At 36.4% G+C, this 8,439-nt stretch overlaps 1 pseudogene; it reads left to right on the top strand.

Moving 5' to 3' along the window:
• Positions 1 to 242: 242 nt before the first annotated feature.
• On the top strand, positions 243 to 805 carry LOC138153920 (small ribosomal subunit protein eS10-like; annotated as a pseudogene).
• The last annotated feature ends 7,634 nt before the right edge of the window (positions 806 to 8,439 follow it).

Genomic DNA, 8,439 nt, shown 5'->3' with positions numbered 1-8,439 from the left:
AAATAGTTACATAAACTATGTATGCAAAGTAGATAGAAGGTCATCTTAGAAGGGAAGTCATTTGCAGCTGGGAGGACTGGGGAAGACTTCTCAAAGACGCTAATGTTTGGACAGTCTTGAAGAAAGTCAGGAGTTCAAAGAGGCATTTTGAGGATGAAACATTCCTCATGTGGGAGACAAACAGTATGAAAGTTTGAGTAAAGCCTTTTCTATCCCGGGATCCCTCTAGAGCAGCAACCACCACTGCTGCCGAGGTGCTGATGCCCAAGAAGAACTGGATTGCTATCTATGAACTCCTTTTTAAGGAGGGAGTAATGGTAGCCAAGAAGGATGTTCACATGCCAAAGCACCCTGAGCTGGCAGACAAGAATGTGGCCAATCTCCGTGTCATGAAGTCCATGCAGTCTCTAAAGTCTCGTGGCTATGTTAAGGAGCAGTTTGCATGGAGATATTTCTACAGGTACCTCACCAATGAGGGCATTCAGTACCTCCGGGATTACCTTCACCTTCCCCCTGAGATTGTGCCTGCCACGCTCCGCAGAAGTTGTCCTGAGACAGGAAGGCCAAGGCCCAAAGGTCTGGAGGGTAAGCGACATGCCTGACTTACTTGGGGTGAAGCTGATAGAGACACATACAGAGGAAGTGCTGCTCCTCCTGGTGCTGACAAGAAGGAGGAGGCTGGAGCTGGGTCAGCAACAGAATACCAATTTAGAGGTGGATTTGGTTGTGGACGTGGTCAACCTCCTCAATAAAAACTGTAGAGATATGTTTCATATTGAATAAAATTTGGGGGAAAAAAAGAAAATTTGAGTAAACCAGATTAAAAGATGGGCTTTTGTGAGGAACGGAAAGTTTTCAAGTATGGCTGGATAATAAAATGAGGGGAGCAGAGTAATGTGCAAGAAGACTGAAAAGATAAGTACAAGTCAGGTTATGAAGGGCTTAAAATGCCAAATAAAAAGTTAATAATTGATCCCAAATGTAGCATAGAACCATTGAGATTTATTGAATAGGAGATGAAATGATCTGACCTATAGTATTCTTAGAAAATTTTTAGGCGATTTATGTGGAGGATAGATTAAAATGGAGAATAACTTGATTCAGAAAAATCAGTTCTAACACCATTTCAGTATTTCAGGGGAGAAAAGATGGGGGCCTAAATGAGGTTGTTGACTGTGTGAGTGGAGAGTAGGGCACATCTATGAGATATTTTGGATTTAAAAACAACATGATTTGGCAACTGATTAGATGCATGGATTAAGAGTAAGGAATCAAGTATAACACCACATTTGCAAACCTGGAAGACTGGGAGGATGATGGTACCATCAGATCATGTGAGGTCTTTGTTGGAAAATCTACAAGGAACCATGTACTTGCAAATTCAATGTGTGTCTTGAACTTCCATGAATTCAATGACCATTTCTAGACCAATAGCACTCAGATCTAATTAGCGAGAGCTAATCTTTCTCTTGACCTTCAGTTTGGCATCACCTACTGCCCATTATGTATATTGAACTAAATGTCCTAAAGACATCCCAAATTCAAAATGTTCAAGTTTGACCATATCTTTTCCCTAAACCCTTACCTCTTCTTTATTGCTTGATTATTATTGGCAAGAGTACTGTCAAGCTCGTGGTCACTTAGGCGCACAACCTCAGTGTCATCATCTACTGCTCACTTTTAGTTACTCCGATATCCATTGTTAAATCTTGTCATTTCTACTTTTACAACTTTCAGATACTCCCCCTTCTTTTCACTCACACAAATGCCATCCTAATGTAGTCACCCATCATCTCATACCTAAATTATTGCTCTGTCCTTCCGGTTGGTCTTCCTACCTTGTCTCTCCTATCCATCCTCTGCTCAGCTGATAAACCTGCAATTCTAAACATGACATATCCCTTTCAGTAAAATACAGTATCTCCCTGTTACCTCCAGGATCAATTACAAAAACCTTTGTTTGACTTTTAATACCCCTCATAACCTGGCTTTTCATTTCTTCTCTCGTCTTCTGACAATTAACTCCCTTCCTCATGGAACTAGTAAAATTGACTTCCTTGCTGTTCTTTACACATGGCATTCCCCCTCCCTATTCCTTATCTTTTCATTGAATTTTCCCAATGCAGGATGTATTTCTTCATTATTTCCACCTCCTAGATTCCCTCAATATTCACTTAAAATCCCAATTGCTGCAAGAGATCTTTCCTGCTTCCCCTTAATACTAGGTCCTTCTTCTGAGATTACTTTCCATTTATGCTATATATATTTTGCATGTACATCATTTTTTTATGTTGCCTCCAGCATTAGAATGTGAGCTCTTTGAGGGCAGGAACCAAGCTTTTTTCCCCCTTTCTTTGTATCTCCAGTGCTTACTTAGCATTGTGTCTAGCACATATTAAGCACTTAGTGAATATGAATTGACTAATTCTTGAACGAATGCATACACAATCCAGACAAACATGCTGAAGCTTAGATTTGATGGAGCAAAGGAATAATTCAGAATTTTTTCCTTCTTGGACTACTAATAAAATTCCCCTCAGACTTGGTGTTGCTTTCCTGTTGGCCTCCTCACAGAGTTTATAAAGCAGCTATGCCTCAATGTGTCTAGTTTTTCCTTAGCTCACAATGCCAAAATTCTGTTACCTGTTTCAAGATTACTGCTAGAACTAGGACACTAAACAGGTAGTCCAAAATCCTCCCAGGTTCTGAAATTCATAAGATCTTTCTTTAGTTAAGGAGTTAGGAAGGAGATAGTGGTTGAAACTGGTTAGAGTTTTTCTCCTCTCCAACCCCTCTCACTCCCAAATGATTCATTTTTAGAGATTGACTAGAATGACTCTCCTTTCTGTTGCCAGACATTCAAGTCTCTATGTTACCTTAAAAATTCACAAGGAATGACTGGGTCTCAATCAGTCAAAATAAAGCAATCTTACTCCATTTCATCCAGCAGCTTTCAAGGATGTATAAATTGATCACGGATTTTTCCCACCTGCTCTAAAGTCTTTGATTTATTGATTCAATAGAGGTGTTCTCACTTTATTAAGGTATAAATTAAATAGCATCTGTTTATTTACCTCAAGTGGGATGAGATTGACTCATTAGCTCTATGTGTGTAAGTATATATTGTATGTTCAAGCACACATACATACATGCATACATGTCAGCATGGTACAGTGGAAAGAATATTAACAATGGATTCAGAGTTCATGAGTTCTAATTTCACCTTTGATGTTTATTTTCTGTGTGACTCTGGACAAAACTGTTAATTTTCCGAAGTACGAATTTTCTCCTCTCTTAAATGAGAAAATTGGACTCCATGGCCTCAAAAAATCTTTTCCAGTTTTAAATCTATCTTTACATATATTGATAAAGAAATAGATAGATATGAGGGGACAGATCCATTGTTTTTAATCTAATCATTGAAAATAGTTTCCATATTATGAAATTTTGCAATGAACTTGGTAACTTCCTTTGTGAGGATACTTAAAATGTCTTTTAAAATTCCAATTTCATTCACTTTTCTAATTTGGTGTTCCTAAATATATAGTTCTATAATCCTCTGGTCTGTTAGGAGGAAAACTGATTATTAAAATTAAGTTCAAGATCTAGTGAAACATTGACATTCTTTATAAGTTTAATATTACTTGATGTAGTGAGGGTTTTTTTTTTTGTAATTCTCTCTCATCTCCTTTCTTCTTAATTTTTATATCATCCAAAAGAAGATAGAAGTAGGAGAAAACTTACTATCTTTATTAATACATGCTAGAACAATCAGTCCAATTCATTACCAAAGCATTCAAATTGCTCGATACTTTTCTGAACAGTTGATTAAATTTTTCTCTGTTAAATCAAATGTGGAGTACTACAAATATGATCTTAATCCATAAGTATCAATTTTCAATAAGATTACATGAGTATAGAAGTTTTTTAAATCATGGATTGTCTGTAAATTAATATACTTTAGAAATAGGAAGAGAAGTACTAGAATATTTTGGTAACAATATTGGTTTTTCTAAAGGTGATAATGAGAAATTTTGAGTAATGCAGGACAAGAAAGACACATTCATCAATCTGTATTCCCCAGACTTTCTAATTCCTTCTTAAATGTGACCATTTTTATCTCCAAACCTCCCATTTCCCAACACCCCCTTCTTTAAATGACAGAAATAGCAATCATATTCAATCATAACTTGAATCAATGTCATGAAACTAAGAAGTTGGATTAATGGATCCCTAATTGCAGTCATGATTCTCCATTCAGATATTACTCTGATGCTTTCTTACAATTTAGAGGCAAACTGAAATTCTCAAAGGCCATGCCAATCCAGCATAAGGTCTGTCAGGTTCTACTAACCTATGAAGTCTTTAACTTAGTTAAACTTAGAGAGGTTCAGCACCATAAGCTTATATTATCCACTTATTTTGTGGGGAAGGGGAAAGAACTCAGGAAGTCTTCCAACTATGTTATGGGAAACATCACTCTGCCCTCATGGAGGGACTATCTATGCAGAATAATATAAGAATGCTTGGGGCAGCTAGGTGGTGCAGTGAATAGAGCATCAGCCTTGGAATCAGGAGGACCTGAATTCAAATCCATTCATAGACACTTGACACTTACTGTGCGAACTTGGGCAAGTCATTTAACCCCAATTGCCTTCCTTTCCCCCCTCAAAAATGAACAAAAAGAATATTTGAAGTCTTGAAATGTAGTGATGGCAACATCACTTGTATAATTACAATAGGGACTGCAATTCTATTAGATATTTCACATCTATGTTTCACATCTTCCACTTCAAGCTCCTTTAGCTAGAATTATGCACTCTGCTATCCACAAAACAGTTCAACCAAATTGTGTGTAATTGTCCCAGGAACAAGTAAGGTCCTCTAGAATATGATGATGCTTAATAGATGCTTATTGATTTATTTATGAATAAGACTTGATCCCTTCCCTCAAGATGCTTGCAATCTGTTTATGTCTTGTACATATCAGTTGTATGAGTGCATATATATGTGTGTATACACACATACACACACAAAGTTGGATCAGCTTATTTTCACAGGATAATGTTCTGTGTTTTAGGGGGATATAAAATCCTTTTGGAAAAAAATCTGAGAAGTCAATGAAACCCTCTATATAAAGCTTGCCAAGTGGTCTTCCAGTCTTTAAGACCTCAGGTAATAGGGCCAACTGCCTAATAAAACAGCCAGTTTTACTTTAGAATAGTTCTAATGGAGAAGAAGTTTACCTTACTTTGAAGCTAAGCATCCCTCTTTATAATTCTTAACTGTGCTCTTTGAAACCAACAGAACAATTTGAATCTTTTTTTTTAATCTCTTATTCACATGACAGTCTTTCAAATAGTTAAAGATAGCGATCTTATCTACCCAAAGTCTTCTCTTCCCCATGATAAATCACATCTTACTTCCATCAATCCTCATAGGCCATGTTCTCAAAAGTTAACATACTTCTCACTCTCCTCTAGAAGTTCTCTGGCTTGCAAATAATTTTTTATTAAATGTAGCTCCCAAAACCAAATATAATACTTCAGATGTGTTCTGGGCAGGAGACCAAACAGCAGGACTATTACCTCCTCAGTTCTGGATATGCTACATCTCTTATAGCAGTCTAACCTTACATTTACATTTTTGGCTGCCATATCATACTTTTGTCTAATACTCAGTCTTTCCAACTATTTTCAGGGAAACTACTGTCTAACCCACCTCCCACGGACTTGTGCTTGAGAAGTTGATTTTTTAACCTAAGTATAAGACTTTAAATTTTGTCCTGTTAAATTTGATATTACTCAAGTTGGGTCAAAATTATGTCCTCTCAGGATCTTTTTGAATATTGAATGTCTTCCACTCTATGACCTATCTACTCCAGCATTGTGTGATATACAAATTTGATAAGCATTGCATCTATGTGTTTGTGAGAGATTTTAAACAGCACAGGGCCAAGTCAGGATCCCTGGGGAACGTAAATGGACACCTATTTTGAAATTAACACCAAACAATTTATGAAAATTCTTTGAGTTCAGATAATTAATTAATGTTGACTCCAAAAATCTACAGTCATCTAGACCACATTTCTCCATGTTATCCATCAGAATGGCATAATAAATATTGGCAATGCTTTGCTATAATGCAGATAAAGTAAATCTATAGCACTGAATGCTCTACTAGTCTGGAACCCCTCTTGAAAGAAAGAGCTGACAGAGGAGGCCCTTTGAGGAGGCCATTTCACACCCAGCATGGAAGCCCTTTCTTCCCTAGTTACTTGTATATTCTGAGTGTCAATTCATCCTCTGAATAATCCTGAAGGTTTTCAAGTCAATTTTATGAACTTCATTTCAAAGTAGTATAGTAACAAGAGAAAAGTAAAATGTAACTATTTATATTTCAAAATTTTCACAATACTTTATTCTCCCAAATCTGGTGGGGTTTTTTTTGGATAAATTTTCCAGTACAATGAAAACCCAGTTTGGGGGGTCCAGGAAAGTCATTGTAAATTATTATTTTATATTGTCCAAATTTTGACTTTGCTTAATGTACCACATATAATCCTGAGTAAATTATTTTGCCTTCTCTGGTCTTCAGTTTCTTTATCTTTAAACTAAAAGGATGGAAGAGATGATTTCTCAAGTGCCTTGCAGTTCTAAATCCTACAATCCTATGTTTAAGTTAATAGCACTTATCTCTTTTTGCTACTGCTGTTCAAATCTTTGTTTTGTTCTACAAAAATTTGTCAATCCAAACACATATTTGTCTGAATGAAGAGACATTGGACTGTATAATATACCTTGGGGGGCTGCACACAGTTTGATTTTGCCACCAGCCCCTTGAGTTTGAGAGCTCTGATGTGGGAAATCTACAATCATATTCACCATTTGTGGCTTTGCCACCAGAGTAAACAATCGTGTAGAAAGTCAATCACTTGCTGCATGAATGCACCCTTTGATCCAACCTAAGGCAACTGCATACATGGTTTGATCACGTGTAAAGCGACACTGACAGCTTAGAGGAAATATTCACTGTAATTCCTTGTTCAGGAACACAAAATGGTGCCTAGGGTACAAGTGTTTTTTCTTATTTTTTTTTTCTTTAACTTATGCATGGTGTGGTTAAAATATTCACAGGGACAACTTCTATAAATAAAGAGTGAGTTTTCTTTTTTTTTATTATTATAAAGCAATCAGGGTTAAGTAACTTACTCAAGGTTACACGGCCAATTATTTCTGGGTGTGGTGCTAAGTATCTGAGCCCGGATTTGAACCTATGTCATCCTGACACTGAAGCCGGCGCTCTTACTTGCTGAGCCACCTGGCCACTCCATAATTATCCCCATTTTATTTTTTTGGAGGGCAATTGGGGTTAAGTGACTTGGCCAAGGTCACATGGCTAGTAAGTGTCAAGTGTCTGAGGCTGGATTTGAACTCAGGTCCTCTTGACTCCAGGGCCGGTGATCTATTCACTGCGCCACCTAGCCACCTAAAGAGTGAGTTTTCTAATGGAGACAATCAAGGCCACAAAACATTTTTGCCTGAAATTTTAAGAACTGCATGCATTTTTATTGACCCAGACACGTCATTACTCTCCATTTAGATTTAATTAGATGCAAGCTAATTTGAATAGATTCATGGCCATCCAGTTCATCTCTGCTATTTGTGTTCGTGTTATCATAGTTGATAATACATTTTTATGCTGACTTCATTGTAATTTTGATAGCCTGTTTATCCATTTGTACACATAGTTGATTCTCTGGTTACCTGACTACTTAAAAAAGGCAACTTTTTAAAACTTCCATCCTCTTCATTAATTATCTAGGTGATATAGGTGTTTTTTTTTTTTTGTTTGTTTGCTTGCTTCTAAGGCAGCATTTCCAAATAATCTCTCTCTATATAATGTCGAACAATTCCTTTAATTTTTTTGAAGGAACAGGTGATAAGTTACTTGGGAGCTAAAGGAAGACTTTCAGTTGTGTATTCCATGATGTTCATTTTTTGTATTCACTCATTCACCCTTCAGTGTCTCATGAATGTATACATTGAATTACAAAAATAAAGTTTACATCTAGATTTGTATTCAGGTCATCAATTCCTAAGCATGGTCTGATGCCTAAGGAATAGGATTGGAATAGGAATACTTTACATTTAGAGTGCATCAAAAATCTTATGGTCCCATTTTTTTTTAAAGCAAACTCAATCTTGGGAAGTTTTAGTTGGTTTGCTTTTAGCAGAAGGAGACTTCCCTTTTCTGAGATAAAAGGTTGAAAATGGCTTGTAAATCAGTTTCTAAAGGTTTCTTGGACTTCAAAGAGATCTTACAAATAAACATTTTAATAAGTTAATTGTAAATGAATTACAAACATATGGCTTAAATTGTCCTTAAAACACACACACATATTTTAAACAACAGAAAATATCCTTGGCAAAATGCGAT

This window comes from Petaurus breviceps, unplaced genomic scaffold, assembly GCF_028583685.1.
Source record: "Petaurus breviceps papuanus isolate PSGF00001 unplaced genomic scaffold, PetGlider_PUasm1.0 151, whole genome shotgun sequence".
In the NCBI taxonomy this organism is placed as follows: Eukaryota; Metazoa; Chordata; class Mammalia; order Diprotodontia; family Petauridae; genus Petaurus; species Petaurus breviceps.
This window is presented reverse-complemented; position numbering and strand designations above follow the sequence as displayed.